This window comes from Dermochelys coriacea, chromosome 3 (genome assembly GCF_009764565.3).
Source record: "Dermochelys coriacea isolate rDerCor1 chromosome 3, rDerCor1.pri.v4, whole genome shotgun sequence".
Lineage (NCBI taxonomy): Eukaryota > Metazoa > Chordata > Testudines > Dermochelyidae > Dermochelys > Dermochelys coriacea.
The window spans coordinates 128,328,885-128,348,913 of record NC_050070.1 but is presented as its reverse complement, the minus strand read 5'-3'; the positions used below and the strand labels follow the sequence as shown (position 1 = coordinate 128,348,913).

Below are 20,029 nucleotides of genomic sequence, written 5' to 3'. Positions count from 1 at the left end.
GCTTACTATGATTCTCTCTGTATTCACAATAAATGTGGCATTTTGCCTTTCCCCCTTTAATAAGATCCTGCTGCTTTTTATTTTATTGGTATAACAACTATGTTTATTTGTGCAGCATTTAGTATTGTTATTAATAAAGGGCAATTATGGTTAAATGCATCATTCTGCTCCCTCACCTAGGCTAGTGTAAAACTCAAATAAACCAAGGAATTATTCCAGATTTCCATTGATGTAACAAAAATCAAAATCTGGCCCAGAAGCTCTATGTTAGAAACAACACTTCCTCACTCAGCAGATTGTGTGTACACCAACTTTTCTGACAATAATATATTTTATTCCAATCCTGATAGCTTTATAGAGCCCAACAGAGAGAGACTGAACTGGATTTTTCTGATTCATGCACCTTACAATGCCTTCTATCAGCTTCTTCATAATTAACAGAATTGTTAAAATTTCTGCAACAGGAACTTAGCAACTAGTGGCATGAAAGCAAGAAAGACTCCACCTGGACTTTTAGATCCGAGGTGGAGTTTGTGGGGCTGGCAGTTAGAAATAGGCCATTTTTTTACTTGTAGCCAGAGCAAAATTGTTATTGAGCCACTAGCCATGGTAACCCACAATGCCATTTGTAAAGCCAGGTCATGAAATATAATTGCATTTTTATCATCATTCTTGTGTTCAGGACTTTACAGAACATAAGGGAAGATCTGGTCCCTGCTTCCAGAAGCTTGCACATCCTCAGAGAGACAATTCAGTTCAAACACACAGCACTTCAATCCTGATTAAATCCCCTTTGCATCACTCTAGCAACATGGAAGGAATTTAAAGCATCCACAGACATCCACAGTTCAGATATATTGTGATATGGGGAAGGAGGCAGAGCCAGTGAGTGTGTGATGCACTCCAGCAGCTCTGGGCCACCACTAGGGGACTATTGCAGTTGGCATAGTTTAGAGCAGCCCCACAGATGCTCTTACTTGCAACCAGTTTGGCTCCCAGGAAGGAAAGAGAAATGAAGGTGGCTGACCTTTGCCTTCCTCTTCGGCTGTGCTGACTGTAAATTTACAGATGATGGTCTAAACTCAAAGGAATGCAGATACTTTCTCTTTTAGATTCTGAATCCGTATTTCTGTGATTCATGTTGCAACAGGGGATGGTCTAATGCAGCTGCAGTTGTGGGTGGGCTGGTAGCGTTTCAATGGAAGATTGGCTCTGCAACATAAGCAGAACAGGTAGTTGCCCAGGGCAGCAAAACATTAGGAACAGCAAAGTGACAGTTTGTTGAGTGAGTAACTGCAGGTCCAGAAAGCCTGGATGTTTTCCAACAGAGCAGCAGACCTCAGTGCTGGCTGCTGTATCTCCATGCATCCCTGTTCAGACCAAAGGAACAATGCTGATCATTAGTGATCACAGAAGAGACAAGAACAATAAATATGGGGAAGGGTCTGATTCACTGTCCTTTATAATGTTTAAGGCAGTGCTAGGGTAACAGAAGCATCAACAACATAGAGAGCTAATCTTATTTTTTCAGCTGCTTAAAAATTAGATCACCCTTCTCCTCCAGCCCCATCATACTCCTTTCTTCCAAATAGCTGCACATATAAGCCTTGGGTGCTATTTAAATAAAGTTACTTTATTTCAGAGAGGTTTCCAAACCTCAAAGTTCAGACCTGGATTTGGATCCAAACTTCTCCTGAGTTCAGATGCAGTTCATTCCGCTCATTAGAGATAGAAGACAAGCAGGGGATTCTGATGTAAACTTTCCCAAAGTTCAGGTATGTTTAGAACTGGATTATTTTATTTAGGCCCATCTCCACTTTATAATGTTGCTGGTGGTTCAGTAGGTGGCACTCTTCCTTCTGAGTCACTGGTCCAGCATAGAGCTAGAGATTAGGCTACAGAAAGTGATGTCTTTGAGATGAGAAACAAAAATCAAGGACTGGACAATTAAGAAGGGGTGTTTTAAAGTCTAGGCGAAACTCCAATTTAGCTAACGTAGACGTCCTCTCTGCAGTTCCAAATGGACAGGGTAACCCTGACTTCGTCAAAGCAATTTTGTATTTTTTTGGGGGGAGTGGGCTGTATTAAAAAAATGCTTGTCAAAGCCTTATCCAGGGTCCATTGAAGTCAGTGAAAAGACTCCAATTGACTTCAAAGGGCATTGGATTAGGGCCAGACTCCTCTTCTCCTGGTAGGAGAGGAGAATCAGGCCCTGAGAGTTTACCTATCTGGCCCAAAAGCAGTGAGATATGTGTAATATTGTAGGGGCGCCTCCTCTGCAGTCCCAGACAGGTCTTTGTAACAAAGCAACTGCCTCCAGAGAATCCGCTGCAGAGCTCAATGCATGTTAAGAAATCATTTTAAGAGATTTTTTTTTCAAGTAACCATAAAATCTTCTTATCTGCACAGAGAGGTTTCCAAGACAGAGTGCATGCTCCTTGTTACAATCTACCACAGGAGTTAGTGGCGTAAGGGATGCTGTGTCCTTTGGTGCTACAATTTGGAGTGGCAACTGCTATCTGTATTTACAAAAAGAAAAGGAGTACTTGTGGCACCTTAGAGACTAACAAATTTATTAGAGCATAAGCTTTCGTGAGCTACAGCTCACTTCATCGGATGCATCCGATGAAGTGAGCTGTAGCTCACGAAAGCTTATGCTCTAATAAATTTGTTAGTCTCTAAGGTGCCACAAGTACTCCTTTTCTTTTTGCGAATACAGACTAACACGGCTGCTACTCTGATATCTGTATTTAGTGAGCCTCATTCTCCCCCACCATGCATCTTGTGTATTCATTTGCATTGGTGCAAAGTGGGTGTAAAATGCTGTCAGAGCAGAATAGTAGCATTTTACCCAACTTTGGACAGGGGTAAATAACTACACCAGGTGCAAGACTAGAGAATCAGGCCTCCAGTATTTATTCATGGAGATATATGAATAAATTGTCTGCAAAGTAAAATCCTTCAGAAAAAGAATATCAGTGTAATTGGCTTCTGAGTTTGATTTATGTACTGATGCCCTGTGAATTGCGATGGTACTCAAATCAATTGCTGATTTGAAAGGGGTTTTACTGATTATATAACAGTGGAGGAACAGACAACAAAGACTGGGCATGTTGCTCCCAAGGGCAGACATGCTGAATAGAATTCTGTTTATGGTAGAAAAGCTTTGTCAAATAAGGAAGATTGTGCATCATTTCCTAGAGGTGGTTAGACTCTGCATTTGTATAACCTCCTTGGAAATTCATTCTGCAGCTAGATCCCCTCAACTGGGAATACTTTGTCCCCAATTCCTCTGGCATTTGGCAATCCAACCAGCTCCATGCATTCTTAGAGGTGCCTCAAGCTGAGGTTTGGGGCACACTAATGGGAACAGAGTGGTTAATCAATTGCCATGATCCCTTACATATCTGTACCATGGATAAAGACTTTAAGTCTCAAAGGCTGACAAGGCTGCTTCTTTCCTAGCATCAGATTAACTAAGTAAAAACCAAACCAAGTAAATTTAGTGAAATCTGCTTTCTGAAGAGGTCAGCAATTCATATCCTCTTGGGGTACCCTACCAAAGTCTTTCTGTCACTCACCCGTCTAATTTTAGTTGCTTGGATTTTGTGGCTGCGCTAGTGATGCTTCCTGGCTCTGAATACTGCTTAGCCTGCCTCGGGTCTTAGATTTACACTGGAAAGAGACCAGCAAAAATAATTTGCAACTTGCTTCAGAGCCAATAAACACAGTTGGCAGTGTTTTGCTGTGCCACTCTGGTTTTAAAAACACAGATGGTCTTCCCTTTATTCCTTGGATTATTTTTTTATTATGATTATTTCAGAAATATCCAAGAATGTCAGCTAACTTCTCTCAAACTGATACTTCAATGACATCTGGTGGTCTGGTCAATAAATTGTTTTCAGATGCTCTGAACAATCATAGTGGGGAATTGTCTTTTCAAGGGTAGGGTGTATTTCCATTGCAAAAAACCTTTTATTGCTTGTAGGTGCTTTATTGATTGACGTTTTCATTAAACCCAACATAAAAAATGTGTTAGATTTTACTTTGAGCAGCAGCGTCATAAAGTATATGAGTCAGCACTTGGCTTCCCTCCACCACTATGGACATATGGGGAAACAGATGTCACCCCATAAAACTGCCAAAGTAATTCATCTCTGTCACCAAGGGGAGTAAGCGGGTTACTTGGGATAGTTGCTGAGTGGTTTCCCATTAGAATTACTGACTTGTTCTGCTGTACCAGGGCAGTCAAGGCTTTAAGGCTATTGTGGACAAAAATTCTGAGTAGTATTACTGAAGGACTCCCAAACTGGCTCTGATGTTGATATATCCTGGAGTAGAATCCAGATCAGCATTCTGATTGTTACTGGAGTGCAGACCTTTTCCCAATTTCTTCTAACATAAAATACAATAAATGTACAACTTTCCTGTTAATAATCTTAGCTACAATAATAATAATTTTAAAAAACAGTCTAACCTGCGTGTGTGTGCTTCAGACTCTGAGTTGTAAGCCTGGCCAGTGAACTGTTGCAGATACCAGCTCAAGAAAGAGAATCAAATGCTGATGAATATACATATTACATACATAAAAGTAATCAGGTTTAAAGCAAAAGCCCAGACTAGGTTAGGCATTAAAGAATAAAAACATTTCATATTTACTGTAAGTGGAAGAATAATGGTTACTGCTGGGAGAGAGAAATGAAATACATTGGAAAACATGTAGTAAGTGCTGAGTCACTTTCCAAAAACAAAGTTATGCATGAGTGAGATGCATCTGTTAACACGGTAAATGAAAATAAGGAATGCTACATTGGGCTTCTGCGTTCAGATAACTGTTGACATATAACTGGAGATACTGATAAAATATAATTAAGGAAGGTTCAGAACAGACACAGGAAAACAGACAAATGCAATTTCCAGAGGAAAATGTAATAAAAATAAAAAAGAATACACAAGCCACCTAGAGAAAAATAATAACTGTTACTGTCTTTACCAACTGTCCTTGCTCTCAAGGGGCAGTTCCTGTTAGCAGCTTTAAACCCATGCTGCAAAGTGTGGAGTATGAGACCAATGCAAAGGTTAATTTGTAAGGCCAGCCATTTTCAGGAGTTGCGAGAGAACAGTGTGCTGCCCTCAGCCAAAGAGTAGTTTTTCAGTGAAGTTGTCCTTATACGTTAGTTTGCATTTCACTGGTTGAGTTCACTTAATATCTTGCTGCCAGTGTTGTGAGGGTACTTTCTGGAATAAACCATCACTGGTGCAAGTGAGAGCAGAACCTAGCTGAAGGAGCAAGGCATTGGAAAACCTGTAGAGTTCTCTATTACTTGTTCTGCTTCATCCCTCCACTTTCCTGCCCAGTTTTGAGAGGTCAAGAGGTCCTTTGAAATGTTGTGTTTGACTAATTGACCACATAACTTTATGTTCAACTTCCTCAATTGTTTAGATATGGGCAGGAGGGGAGATTGACTCTGGTTAACTGGAACATGATGTCTTAAACAGGGAAGCTTCCCAAACGGCTACCTTTAGAGAGACAAGTAGCTTGGAAGTGTCAGACTGGGCTAGCAGCTCTTGAATAACATGGCTTTTGAGACAGAGCATTACAAGGAAAGGTCTGTATAGCACACACACACACACACACACACGTTTCTTTCATATCACCACAGGGTTGTTTTTCTGTTTTGGTTTGGTTTTTGGGGGGGAAAGTGTGTTTATTTTTTAAGCTGTAAAAAGCAGACAAACAATGATGGGGTGTCTTTTTTTCTAACTCCATGATATTTGGTGTTTTTTTTAAGGTTCCAGTTCCTGGAATCTCATGACTATGTGAGCAAAAGCTTTTGTGAGCTACAGCTCATTTCATCGGATGCATTCAGTGGAGAATACAGTGGGGAGATTTATATACACAGAGAATATGAAACAATCGGTGTTACCATACACACTGTAACCAGAGTGATCAGGCTAGGTGAGCTATTACCAGCAGGAAAGCGCAGGGCGGGGGGGGATGACAATCTTTTGTAGTGATAATCAAGGTGGGCCATTTCCAGCAGTTGACAAGAATGTCTGAGGAACAATGGGGGGGGGGTATAAAAATGGGGAAATAGTTTTACTTTGTGTAATGACTCATCCACTCCCAGTCTTTATTCAAGCCTAAGTCAATTGTATCCAGTATGCAAATTAATTCCAATTCAGCAGTCTCTCGTTGGAGTCTGTTTTTGAAGCTTTTTTGTTGAAGGATAGCCACTCTTAGGTCTGTAATCAAGTGACCGGAGAGATTGAAGTGTTCTCCGACTGGTTTTTGAATGTTATAATTCTTGACATCTGATTTGTGTCCATTCATTCTTTTACATAGAGACTGTCCAGTTTGGCCAATGTACATGGCAGAAGGGCATTGCTGGTACATTGATCGCTTAAACACCACCCTATACCGGAAATCTACTGACTGCCTACCTACATGCCTCCAGCTTTCACCCAGATCACACCACACGATCCATTGTCTACAGCCAAGCTCTATGATACAACTGCATTTGCTTCAACCCCTCAGACAGAGACAAACACCCACAAGATCTCTATCAAACATTCTTACAACTACAATAGCCACCTGCTGAGCTGAAGAAACAGATTGACAGAGCCAGAAGAGTACCCAGAAGTTACCTACTACAGGACAGGCCCAACAAAGAAATAACAGAACGCCACTAGCCATCACCTTCAGCCCCCAACTAAAACCTCTCCAACGCATCATCAAGGATCTACAACCTATCCTGAAGGACGACCCATCACTCTCACAGATCTTGGGAGACAGGCCAGTCCTTGCTTACAGACAGCCCCCCGATCTGAAGCAAATACTCACCAGTAACCACACACCACACAACAGAACCACTGACCCAGGAACCTATCCTTGCAACAAAGCCCATTGCCAACTCTGTCCACATATCTATTCAGGGGACACCATCATAGGGCCGAATCACATCAGCCACACTATCAGAGGCTCGTTCACCTGCACATCTACCAATGTGATATATGCCATCATGTGCCAGCAATGCCCCTCTGCCATGTACATTGGTCAAACTGGACACTCTCTACATAAAAGAATAAATGAACACAAATCAGACGTCAAGAATTATAACATTCAAAAACCAGTTGGAGAGTACTTCAATCTCTTTGGTCACTCGATTACAGACCTAAAAGTGGCAATTCTTCAACAAAAAACCTTCAAAAACAGACTCCAGCGAGAGACTGCTGAATTGGAATTAATTTGCAAACTGGATACAATTGACTTAGGCTTGAATAAAGACTGGGAGTGGATGGGTCATTACACGAAGTAAAACTATTTCCCCATGTTTATTCCCCCCCCCCATTGTTCCTCAGACGTTCTTGTCAACTGCTGGAAATGGTCTACCTTGATTATCACTACAAAAGGCCCCTCCACCCCCGCTCTCCTGCTGGTGATAGCTCACCTTTCCTGATCACTCTTGTTACAGTCTGTATGGTAACACCCATTGTTTCATGTTCTCTGTGTATATAAATCTCCCCACTGTATTTTCCACTGAATGCATCCGATGAAGTGAGCTGGAGCTCACGAAAGTTTATGCTCAAATAAATTTGTTAGTCTCTAAGGTGCCACAAATACTCCTTTTCTTTTTATGGCTACAGACTAACACGGCTGATACTCTGAAACATGACTATGTGAGAAACTCTGCTTTCATTGTAAAAAACAAAGTTTCTAGACCTCATAATTGTGAAGAAAAAGTGAACCACAAAGTTTCAAAAGACAGAAGGTAAATAAACCCCAGCAATTATTAATGTTAAAAAAAAAATCTCCTTGCTCTGACACAGACTTCTTGTGTGACCTTGGGCAAGTCTCTTAGCTTCTCTGTGCCTCAGTTTCCCATCTACCTCACAGGGGGGTTGTGACAATAAATATAGGGAGATTGTGAAGTGCTTTGAGATCTATGAATGAAAAATGCTATACAAGAGCTAGGTGTGACTATTATTATTTATTAAACCCAATCTCATTATTTTTGAATGTTTAGGATTGGTAATACTGTCCGTGTTTTCATGAAGGTGGGTCAAAGCAGCTAAAATGCTCGAAGATAGCTTTTGTCAGCCAGGGAATGAAACCGCACAAATCTTTGTTCATTCTGATCGATTGTTAGAATGGTGCCACCATCTCAGCCAATATTACCATGAACATCTCTGCACTAAACATCCATTAAACCCAAATGGTTTGATTTTTATTTGCATCCAAGGCAAGATAATTTATTATAAAGAATATATTTTTACATGGGCAGCTCAAATCCATTTCTGTGCAAGAAGAAAATAAGTCTACCAGAAAATTTAAAACCTTCAGGTGTGAGATAAACAGGACGGAGCTAAGATTCCTTAGGGAAAAAAACAACAAAGCAACCCAACAGTTAATTACCTTTTAGCGGGAGACTTCAATTTCAAGTAGGCAAAGAAAGCTGGAAATAAGAAGTTGTCTGCTTAAGATTTCTAAGTATCCAGCCTTATGAAAGTCAAGAACAAGTTCCATACACTATCTGGTGAAGATTATGCCTGACTAGGCACAGAGTGTGTAAACAAGAACAGCATTGGATTATATATAGTGCCTTTCAAACTCTGGGAGTCTTAAAAGCATTGTAGGTAGTATCACTTCCCAAATGAGCTGCATTTCGTGGATCAGACCTATCCTAAGAAAGGACATGAGTTGTGAGAGGTTCCAACTTGCACACACCCCAGCAGGATACATTAAGTATGTGGAGCCTACCTGACCTTTCCTATCATATTCCATTGTGAGAGTGGGCAAATCACAATCTCTTTTTGCCTCAGTTTAACGTGAATAAAATGGGGATAATATTTCTTTTCTCCTATCCTTTGTCTGCCTTGTATATTTAGATTGTAAATTCTTCAGAGCAGATAACATCTCTTACAATGTGTTTGTTCAGAGTTCAGAGTAGCAGCCGTGTTAGTTTGTATTCGCATCCGATGAAGTGAGCTGTAGCTCACGAAAGCTTATGCTCTAATAAATTTGTTAGTCTCTAAGGTGCCACAAGTACTCCTTTTCTTTTTGTTCAGAGTCTATCTCAACAGGACCTTGATCTTGGCTAGGGCACCTAACTGCTACCATAACACCCATAAGAAATAGTAATATAGGCTAAAAAGAATGCATATGTCAAAGGATTGTGGGCTCCACTGATGGCACCACAGGCTGAAACCCCATTAAGCAGGGCAATTGGGCATATGAACAGACTGGGGTTTGACATGAGGGGAATTGCACAGTTTCAATCCTTCCTCCAGGCTCAACTTGTTCAACCTATTTTAGTCAACCTTGCTCTGTGCCCTAGAGTCCATCCCAAAGAGGGGGCAGAGGAGACAGTGGTCCTCCTTTCTCCTTCCTCACAGACCTGCAGAGGTACATTGCAGGAAGCAGGCAGCACCATCCCAAAGGCTGTTGCTCACACATTCTCTCTGAGACACTATCCCTCCCAGAGCTTCCCCAGGGGCAGGGCAGCTCCCCAGTGCATGCAACGCAGGCCTGTGGTTAAATACCACAATCTATGCCTACATGAATTACTCCCTCCTTCACAGAACCTTACAGGAGAGTTTAATCTCCTGGACAGCTCCACCATGAGCAGTTAAGTCTCCTTTATCTTTAACTAACACACATACTGCAAGAGCGGGGGATCATTTACACTGTAAGTAATTCTGGATTGGCTATGACTGCAATTAATGGAAAGGGGGAAAGGCTCTGAAAAAAACAGTAACCCTTTGGACTTACAATTATGCAATCCCACTGACTACATTTGGCTTCTAGGAGATGTAAATCAGACAGAAAAATTGGAGTACCTATTAATATAGTATGGGCCTGATCCTCAGCTGGTGTCAATCAGCCTTGCCCCATTGACTTCATTGAAACTGTACTAATTGACACCTGGGGGGATCTGCCCTGTATAGGAAAATAATCCTGAACTTTCCCACTCACAACAGTAAACTTGCCACATCCGTTAAGACTCGCTCAGTCCAGCCAGCAATACAGCTTCTCCCCGATTACTATTAATGGGAGTTAGGAACATGCATCAAGTAGAAAATGCAACCTACTGTGTTCAGTGACCTTCATCTCATTTAATCAGAGTACTAACTCACTGGCTCTACCAGACACTGCCTTGCACAGTTTCCCTTGATGCTTGTGTGTGTTATAGGTAATTCATAACAACACATGACAGGGTGTGCATTGGAGTCTCAAGCACTAGAGATGTATTACACGACATAACGCAATGCGTGACCTGGAGTGCTTGAATGCATTTACTTGTGCAGTGAGGAGACAATTTGTATTCCAGTTCCCTGCAATCTAGCCTGAAACGTCTGCTTGATGGGAGATTTAGGTCAAGGAAAAAAATATATGGATTTATGTGTGTTTCAATTATTTCTAAAGCATTGCTGAAGTACTTTGAGTTACTAATAGATGTAATGGTGATGTAATGCATAATCTCCATTAGCACTGTGAACAATTAGGCAAGTAGGTGATGTTAGAGGATTCTGTTGCCTTGTCTTACATTTTTTTTTTTAAAAAAGGTATTTTCAGTGTTCCATGGTGACTTTCCCATTAAACAGACGGATTCAAATTCTGGCCAGACGCACACAAATACAATCTGCTTTTAGCTGACAGGGTTGCAGGGGGACTATTCTTGTCATAAATAAATGATTTCCTGCCTGCCTCACTGACAAACTAATGCTACCCAGGTAATTTCTGCACATCATTAGAGGAGGTAGAACAACAGTTCTGAATAATGGTCCCATTTCTCTAGCACAAGATCCCCCTTTTTTCCCAGACCTGAGTTATGCCCATGAAACTTGGAGTAATAATATTGTACCAATACATAGCACCTTTCATGTAATGTATCTACTTATAGCACCTCTGAAATGCAGCCACCTCTGGGTGGGAAACCAGCAGACAGTCAACTGTGGATTTGTGGGGAGGAATAGATGATTCTTTGGTCAAAGTCATGGAGTAAACGCCTGCTCTTGTCAAAAGTATCTCGGAATCTTTCATGTCCATAAAGGACTGACAGGTTTTTAAGGGTTCACCTGAAAGCCCTGGACACAGTAAGACGTGTGGTACTGACCAGAGCTCACTGAAAAAATCTGAATTTTGATTTTTTGATGAAAAAAGGGAAGATTTTTTTCACAATACATTTTCCCATTTTTTCCATTTGTTCTAGTATTGACTTTTATCATCTGACAGGCGTTAACACCATTGGATTCCTGACCCAGGTCAGATGACTGGAGCCAAGAAATAAACTCATTCTGTCTTTCCAGCACTCGTGTGTGTCAGAAGTATGTTATATCACCCTGTCAGGATCTGAGCCTGTTGTTCTAGGGAACCTAGGTATTCCAAATCTCCCTCTGATACTACAAAGTCAGGTTCTTCCAGTGGGCTGTCAACTCTCCTTTCCAGCACAGGGGATCATTTACCAAAAAAGAAATTGTTCCACACACATTTTCACCTTTATCTTTCTGACATACAGTTTTCCGCTTCCCATCTATATCCCGCTGTTGAAGAGACAAAAAGATTTTTAAAACTTCCAAAACTGTTATTCTCTGTTTTGTGCTTTCATCTGACAGCTCATTCCTCACCACTAAAATCTGTTCTTTGAAACTAGGCAAAGTGATATTTTGTGTGACTGAGTAAACAAATTCCAACCCTTGCTGCTGACCTCGCAATAGCCTAGTCAGTGGCCAATCAGATCACTGGATTTATATGGTCCATTTTATAAATGGAGTTGCTGTATTAAAGGATAAGCGTAAGAAGTGTTATTTTAGCTCCAAATATGGAACACTGAGACACAATAATCACCTGTTACCTTGAGCCATCTTTCGAAGTTTCATGGAACCATATGGATCATCATACTGTTTTTCAAAAAGAAAAGGAGTACTTGTGGCACCTTAGAGACTAACAAATTTATTAGAGCATAAGCTTTCGTGAGCTACAGCTCACTAAAGAAAAGGAGTACTTGTGGCACCTTAGAGACTAACAAATTTATTAGAGCATAAGCTTTCGTGAGCTACAGCTCACTTCATCCGATGACGTGAGCTGTAGCTCACGAAAGCTTATGCTCTAATAAATTTGTTAGTCTCTAAGGTGCCACAAGTACTCCTTTTCTTTTTGCGAATACAGACTAACACGGCTGCTACTCTGAAACCTGTCATACTGTTTTTGTAGCTCCTAAGTAACATCTGGCTTTCATTTTCCTTAGCCCTCTTCTGATGCCCTTCTAAATCTAAGGCTTCTGAGTCTTCGGAAGGCAGCTTTTACATTTTATATGCTTCATGACACTAAATAGATTTTCACAGAAAGTTTTTAGAGAAAAGGACAAGGTCATATGGGCCAGAGATCTCTTTGATAATTTGCCTTGCCTAGTTTTTACTTAAACTGACCCAGATGCTGAATGAACAGATTTCCAGGTTCCAGTTTGCTTCCATACTTTGCTGACAAGTTCACTAACCCTGCTATTTGTTATGTTCAGTTTCTATGTTTATCAGCTCTTCACTCAAAGTTTATGAAAAAGATGTTCTGATGAGGGGGATTAAAAAGAAGTAAAAATCCTGGGCCAGATTATCTATAGTATTATGCCAGTATTATGCTGGTGTGACTCCTCAAGAATCACCTGTGTAAAACTGATGGAACTTAGATGAGAATCTGGCTTTCAGAATAAGTAGGGAAGAGCTACTTCTGACAAAGGATAATTAATGGAATAAATTACCAGGGACATGATTGAAGCAAAGAGCCTAAATGAGTTCAAGAAATACCTAGATCTTTTCTGAAGGAAGGAATCTGTGAGGATAGAGAAAAAGACTTACAACTAAAAATGAATAAATAAATAATAATTAAAAAGGGCTACCATGCTAAATGGCATTTTGTATTCCTAAAATCCCTTTACGTTGGACCTTCTTGTAAATACATTAAAGTGACCCACTGGAAAATTACCCTTGCTCCAACTTTTTGTAATGCAAAGATTTTTTTGGGAAAAAATACTAGAAATGGGCCTGAATCAAACCCCAGATACTAATTTGACATCTGGATCTGAATCCAGAATTTGTCAAAGAATTGGATATTCAGATCGAGTGTTTAGATTCAGCCCATTAAATAAGTACAAGCTGTGAACTCAGATCTGAGGTCCAGATCAAGATTTGGGGTCATAATGAGGGTTTTAATATAAGTTCATCTCTAAAGCATACTCACTCAATTGTTTTTCAACATTTTCAAGCTGGATTTCGGAAAACAAGCACTAATCTCTCTATGATAACATCTCTTGCTTTGTAAAATGTCATATTGTGACAGAGTAGTCTATATATATTGTCACTTTACAAGCCTCTCCATGTCACACAGCCAGTCCATGATTGGAAACCTTGGTAGTCTATGCCCAGAAAAAAAATCACAATAATAGGGTCTCCTGGGTTAGGACTGAGGTTTGTTAGCAGAGCTGTATGGAGGACGCTTCCATAACGTCCACTATCATTTGGCTCAAACTAAGTGCTATCACTCCCTCAGATACATGAACATTATAATTCATTCCATTCTAAATAATACCATGCCCCTACCCATTTATCTTACATTTTTATAATAAACCAAGCCCTGTGCAATCTAAGTATTGCACAAAATTAAAGAGCACATATGCCCCCAATTTGATATATTTATTTACGCAGGGAACCACCTTCCTTCAAAAATAATCACATTGACTTGATTGCTACACTACATGAGCAAGAGTAGCAGAATCTGACCCAGGGTGTTTTCCTTTTTGTTCCTCTAGTGCAGAGAAGCATGAGTTAGTCCGCATAGGATATTTTAAGAGCATTGACAAATACGTTTACAAAACACTTTGAAACAAATGGAGGTTAGCAATAATGAATTATTTCTGTCCCACAGGGTTATTGTCTTTATTCTCAGGTCTGCAGCAAATATACAGATACTGCAGTTTGATTTTTCTTTACTTCCTCAAAGATCTACAGATTTTCAGTAGTCTCTAAATTGTTCGAGTCAATTTTACAGCCAGAAACCATTTTACGTATTGATTGTCATCTATCGAGTACAAGCAACTCCACATTGGACTTTCTGCAGGTGACATTCCAAGAGGAGACAATAATGACTCACATTTACAAGAAGGAAATGAGAGAAAGCTACAATCACAGTATTTCTAACCCATTAGGAATGTAGTCTCTAATACCCCCAGCTCTTAGATCAGATTTTCAGAAGAGCTCTGCTCCAATTTAAACACCAAAATCAGATAGATGTCTTTGTCCATTTTTAAACCATAAATTAAATGATCTTTTCCTATTGCAATCCATTGCCCCAAGTTGAAATCTGTTTCTCGGTCTTAGGATATATGTGTACTGCCAAAAAACTTATCTTAATAAAAGTCAATCTCCACAGGAATGTTGTACCTAAAATTTGAACTTTTAAAAAATGGAAAAGAATTGAAAACAAAAATAGTTAAAGCTCAGGATTAAGGCCCTGATTCAGCAAAGCACTTAAATATGTGTTTAACTTAAATACATGCTTAAATCCCATTGATTTCAATCCCAAACACGGGGTATTTCATACCCTCTGAGTTCAATCCTGAGCTCCATTCCAGGTTCTTTGTGCTGCTCCAACAGCAGTGCAAAGGGGCAAGAAAGTCAGTGGTTCTTCCCAAATGGGGATTCTCCTGGTGTGGGGGCATCCTTGGGTGGCACAGAGCTGGTATCTAGTCTACTCCTTTCCAGGTCCCAGCACCCATTGCAGAGGGACATTCTGAGTGTGTGGCCTGAGGATACTGCCCTCCAGCAATCCCCAGTTGGTAGAGCAATCCCTTTTTGCATCGCCAGATAGAAATTGTTTAAAGCAGCCTGAGTTGAGCTTTGAGACCCGGATTGGTGGATCTCCCCACACCTACCAGCTGGCCCTGGCATTTACAGAACATGTGGATTTAGGCTTCTGTATGCAAATGAGGAGACACTCAGCTGGTGAGTCTGCATGCATACTGAGCAGTTCCCTTTCAAATCCTCTTTTCAGTTAATGCTGTGGGTTTTTTCTCCTTCAGGTTCCATAGAAGATACGCTCTGTTCCGCTTATGATTAAATTATACATGCTTTTAAACAGAGGGAGGAAGAACTAAAATCCAAGCCACTTTAGGTTAACATAGCCATATAAAATAATTACATCAGATTTATATCACAAAGTTGTATCACAAATATCACATATATCAGTTACATTATCCCTAAACCAAAGCAAAACTTCTCTAGCAAGATTATATGTGATATCTAGCCACAGTGAGTGATGTACATTAGACCCCAGCTTCCACAATAATTCTTCTGCAGCTTGTCCATTTCATCATGTGGCCATCAAGTATAGAGCAATTGAATCCCTTGCCCCTTTATTTAAAATGTGGAGCCATTTTCCTCTCTAGTGACTGGTTCATATAAGAGATTAGCGAGCCTGCTACTAAGTGCTTTAGATCAAGCAGTTGAGGGTCATATTTTAGCATTGCAGGTTCTGGTTTCAACCCTCAGTGTTCAAACATTCTGGAAATTATCAGAACTATTGCTAGAGAAATTTTTAACTAATCTATTGAAATCACATCATGATTTTTCTTGCTGGGAAATATGACCACTTTAAATCTGAAGGGCGAAGAGAATCATGCTTGTATGAAGTGTAAACAATGCTAGTGACTGAAAGAAAGTGTCTCATGCCCACATGGGTTGGCCCACACCCTCTTTCCTCTAATATGTGGGCAGAATTCCTATTGAAGGCCTTGGTTTATAAGAAGCAGCATTGCAAAAGAATGGCCAAAAAAGAAAAATGTTACATACTTGTGGTCTCTGCTTTGGAGATCACTGCCACAAAGTTACTTGTGTTGAAATTATGGATGACTTCATCTACTGTATAGACTTAGCCTCCCAACATTTTGAACTGCTGCTGTTCTCATATCCATCCACTTAATGCTGAATAATGGCACAGAGCTATTTTGACAACTTCAGTACACATGTCAGAAGCTATGTTTATAAGCAAATTATATCATTTTTGAAAATTCATATCAAAATTTCTTCTTAAAGTAGCCACAACCAAATGTAGCTCTGCTCTGGCTCACTGACTTTAGAGAATCCAGTAAACACCTCTCTTTTACCAAATAGTGGCTGTCAAGGTTAATGAAAGTGGTTTAAGTGGGAACTGGCTGCTATTTCGTGGTTTCCCTCATGCTGCTGTGAGAGTCTTTCCTAGCTGGTTCATGGACTGTTCCCTCCAGAAGTGCTTGGAGGGTCTCTAAACATGTGTCTCTGACACTGCCCCACCACTCGTCCAATGGGGCCTTAATGCTGCTCCAACAATGTTTAGAGTACCATAGGCATTTGTCAGCGTAGCAGTCTACTCACTGCAAGATGAGAAAGGAGGCTCTGAGTCAGTTTAAATTCAGGCTATTTATCCAAGTCCTTTCGTTGTCTGTTAGTCTCTGAAGAACCCAGTTTGAACTATATTATATGCAAGCCTCTCCCATGGTACTTCTCCAGAGGTGTTACATCCTGAATGAATTTGCCTAATCATCCCCCACTGTTCTTAATTCCTGGAGGGCTGTGATTACCATGCTCCATGGAATTACATGCAATCCCAGGCCTACGATGACACATAACCTTAATACAGTAAATTCTCCCAAAGAGAGTGCATAAAATTGCCATATCTGTCACAGCCCAAGCTTCCAGAAACACGACACAGTGTTAAAACATGTATACATGGGGTGTTTCAGAGGTGTCATTGAATGAATGAGGGACTGGGAATGGAATGTAGAGTGTTTCATCTTTTAAAGGTTTCAGAGTAGCAGCCGTGTTAGTCTGTATTCCAAAGATGGACTACGAGCCGTCAGGAACAGTATCCCCGATACTGTCACGGCTAACCTGGTGGCTGAACTTTGTGACTTTGTCCTGACCCATAACTATTTCACATTTGGTGACAATGTATACCTTCAAATCAGCGGCACTGCGATGGGTACCCGCATGGCCCCACAGTATGCCAACATTTTTATGGCTGACTTAGAACAACGCTTCCTCAGCTCTCGTCCCCTAATGCCTCTACTCTACTTGCGCTACATTGATGACATCTTCATCATCTGGACCCATAGAAAAGAAGCTCTTGAGGAATTCCACCATGATTTCAACAATTTCCATCCCACCATCAACCTCAGCCTGGACCAGTCCACACAAGAGATCCACTTCCTGGACACTACGGTGCTAATAAGCGATGGTCACATAACCACCACCCTATATCGGAAACCTACTGACCGCTATTCCTACCTACATGCCTCTAGCTTTCATCCAGATCATACCACTCGATCCATTGTCTACAGCCAAGCGCTACGATATAACCGCATTTGCTCCAACCCCTCAGACAGAGACAAACACCTACAAGATCTCTATCATGCATTCCTACAACTACAATACCCACCTGCTGAAGTGAAGAAACAGATTGACAGAGCCAGAAGAGTACCCAGAAGTCACCTACTACAGGACAGGCCCAACAAAGAAAACAACAGAACGCCACTAGCCATCACCTTCAGCCCCCAACTAAAACCTCTCCAACGCATCATCAAGGATCTACAACCTATCCTGAAGGACGACCCATCACTCTCACAGATCTTGGGAGACAGGCCAGTCCTTGCTTACAGACAGCCCCCCAATCTGAAGCAAATACTCACCAGCAACCACACACCACACAACAGAACCACTAACCCAGGAACCTATCCTTGCAACAAAGCCCGTTGCTAACTCTGTCCACATATCTATTCAGGGGATACCATCATAGGGCCTAATCACATCAGCCACACTATCAGAGTCTCGTTCACCTTCGCATCTACCAATGTGATATATGCCATCATGTGCCAGCAATGCCCCTCTGCCATGTACATTGGCCACACTGGACAGTCTCTACGTAAAAGAATGAATGGACATAAATCAGACATCAAGAATTATAACATTCAAAAACCAGTTGGAGAACACTTCAATCTCTCTGGTCACTCGATCACAGATCTTAGAGTGGCTATACTTCAACAAAAAAGCTTCAAAAACAGACTCCAACGAGAGACTGCTGAATTGGAATTAATTTGCAAACTGGATACAATTAACTTAGGCTTGAATAGAGACTGGGAATGGATGAGTCATTACACAAAGTAAAACTATTTCCCCATGGTATTTCTCCCTCCCACCCCACCCCCCACTGTTCCTCTGATATTCTTGTTAACTGCTGGAATTAGCCTACCTTGCTTGTCACCATGAAAGGTTTTCCTCCTTCCCCCCCCCCCCCCCCCCCCCCCCCCGCTGCTGCTGGTGATGGCTTATCTTAAGTGATCACTCTCCTTACAGTGTGTATGATAAACCCATTGTTTCATGTTCTCTGTGTGTGTGTATATAAATCTCTCCTCTGTTTTTTCCACCAAATGCATCCGATGAAGTGAGCTGTAGCTCACGAAAGCTTATGCTCTAATAAATTTGTTAGTCTCTAAGGTGCCACCGGTACTCCTTTTCATCTTTTAAAAACTCAGTTTATTAGGCTGAGGGTTAGTGAAAATCATTACCATCCTGAAATTATTTGGTGATTTATGTGAGGTTTGTGGTAAGCCTTAGACCCTTTCTGACTAGACAAGTGACTATGTCACACATACACAAAAGACCACCACAATTGACATCAATTACTTACCACTATTTCCTGACATTGCAATGCAATGGTCTAGGTAAAGCGAGCTAAAGTCTTGCTTGGGTTTCCTACTGACAAACTCACCATTACAACTGGCAGACACCAACAGGCATGGAGAACTAATTACCCATTAACCCTCAAGTTGGGTTATCCAGGGTCAGTGCACATGCTCTTTTACCTGGGTATGAAAATTGGGATGTACTTGTATGTCCCCTGGGTCCATTACTTGAGTTTAAGCCCTTAGAATGCTTCCTAATCGCCAAATGTATACCACCTGGAAACAGTATTCTGAGAGCTGGAAATAAGACTGCAAAGGGTACGTGCCCAACGGCAGCAGGAAAGCTCAGCAGTTGAGAAACTGGTCTCCAGTCACCCAGTACTGTTTCCTGGAGGTGGGTAAACTGCATTGCAGTGTTTTGACCATTCATAAGAACTAGATATGCAAGAAAGAATCAATGTTAAAATTGATCTCAAGATTATGCTTTCTTTGGGAAATAAGGATTGCTATTATTTGTCATGATTAGCAAGGGATGAGGTTATGTGGGGGTGACTTCACAAATATTATTTTGTTTTACTAGCTCAGGGCATACACCAGGAACTGACATGACTACGGGAAGGTTTCAAACAGAGAAGGAACAGGAAACAGTTTTGCAATTCTAATAAGCACACTGGGACTGTTTGCTTTTAGATCTGGGTAAGATTAGAACTACACACTTGTGCTAAATCTGTCCCTGACAGAATCAAATGAGCTTTCCTTATTGAGCAGCTGAAGATTGTTGTGAAAATGCTGAAGGCACAAGCACAGAGTCAGAAATCTAAGTGAATCTCTTTGTATTGTCTGCCTAATAAATGAACATTCAACTTTAAAAACAAACAAACAAAAAACATGTTTGCCAGCCTCACAGCACAGGGCGGAAATCAGGACTGATTCAGATGAACAGGCTGTAAATTGCTGCCACTGCAGTGACAGACTCCAGTGACTGCTTTTGAGAGGTCCCTCATCAATATTGAAATTGCAATTCACAGCAAGCCTCCTGAAAGGTAATTCAATTAAACAAATGGCAAAGGGTTAAAGTCTGATTAGCTTGTGAACATAGCAGGTGTGTGTGTGGACCAGCAAGGAACTTCCTCCCATTATGCAGCATGTGTAAGGCCAGCCACCACTACAGTCCCTGCACTTAGGTGCTTTGCACCTTGCAGTTTTTTATGCCTTTGCAAGATGGGTATAATGATTTTGTTGAACTCTTCCATGGGGGAAAAAAAAGAAAAACAAAACTTTTTTTTGACCAGCTCTAATCATCACTCTTTTTTTCTGCAATG

The 20,029-nt window shown here is 40.9% G+C and overlaps 2 long non-coding RNA genes across 3 annotated transcripts; one reads left to right on the top strand and one right to left on the bottom strand.

Moving 5' to 3' along the window:
- Positions 1-312: 312 nt before the first annotated feature.
- LOC119852546 lies at positions 313-5,885 on the bottom strand. Of its 2 annotated transcripts, XR_005291717.2 has the most exons (3): positions 4,478-5,885; positions 1,671-1,895; positions 313-1,370 (listed from the first exon to the last, which is right to left on the bottom strand). It is a non-coding gene; the product is annotated as an uncharacterized LOC119852546 (long non-coding RNA). The 2 variants fall into 2 exon arrangements; XR_006280061.1 differs by lacking the exon at positions 1,671-1,895.
- LOC122459400 lies at positions 1,696-19,579 on the top strand. Its single transcript, XR_006280062.1, has 2 exons — positions 1,696-1,775; positions 19,288-19,579. It is a non-coding gene; the product is annotated as an uncharacterized LOC122459400 (long non-coding RNA).
- Positions 19,580-20,029: the final 450 nt, after the last annotated feature.